The sequence below is a fragment of the Macrobrachium nipponense genome, chromosome 4, assembly GCF_015104395.2.
Source record: "Macrobrachium nipponense isolate FS-2020 chromosome 4, ASM1510439v2, whole genome shotgun sequence".
Taxonomy (NCBI): domain Eukaryota; kingdom Metazoa; phylum Arthropoda; class Malacostraca; order Decapoda; family Palaemonidae; genus Macrobrachium; species Macrobrachium nipponense.
This window is the reverse complement of record NC_061100.1, coordinates 137,654,903-137,655,756: the sequence shown is the minus strand read 5'-3', so window position 1 is coordinate 137,655,756 and position 854 is coordinate 137,654,903.

Here is an 854-nt window from a genome sequence, read left to right as displayed (position 1 = left end):
TATATATATATATATATATATATATATATATATATTATATATATCCATCCTCAGTCATGCATTTATTCAAAGTTCAAAGCTACTTTTTTCCAAGGCATCTGTGCACCTAATTTATCCGTTATCGTGGGGCAACCTCAAGTGTAATTTGTACCTGAGAAAAAGGTATGAATATTCCAAAGTACCAAATACCTTGAAATCAGAATTAAAATAAAGTATATCTTGAAATTGTACAGTCAGAAACTTTCATAAACCTAGGTATAAAAAATGAGCAACTGCGAACAACTAAAGAAAACAGCAAAGAGAAGAAGTTTGTATTGACAAAGCCTAAAATAAAAATATTTTTACTAATTGATACCCAGTAAACAATGCGTTTCCTGATGGGTTATTTTGAATATCTTAATGTAACTGTGAGACCTGTGAGTATTTGTTTTTGTTTATGCATGATATACAGAGGAGAGACCATGTGACTGATGAGACCATTTGTTAGTAAGAATTACTCCTATCTTGAGCAAGCTCAAACACAGTGCCTGCACCGTTTTGGGTGGAAACACACAAATCCCACTCCGCCCCCCCCCCCCCCCCCCCCACCCCCCCCCCCCCCCCCCCCTCTCTCTCTCTCTCTCTCTCTCTCTCTCCCCACATATATTTATTTACTATGATTTCAATAGCAAATTAGCTAACAGTTACAAGCGGAATTTTTATTGCTATTGGAGTGAGGTGACGCAAACGAGATGGATGCGTACGTGTATGATGAGCCTAAAATTCACAGGGTAAACATATTACCTTCGGTTAATTGCTTCTTGCAATAGGTATATTTAATTATAATCCAGCAAAGTTCCGCTTAGCAATCATTA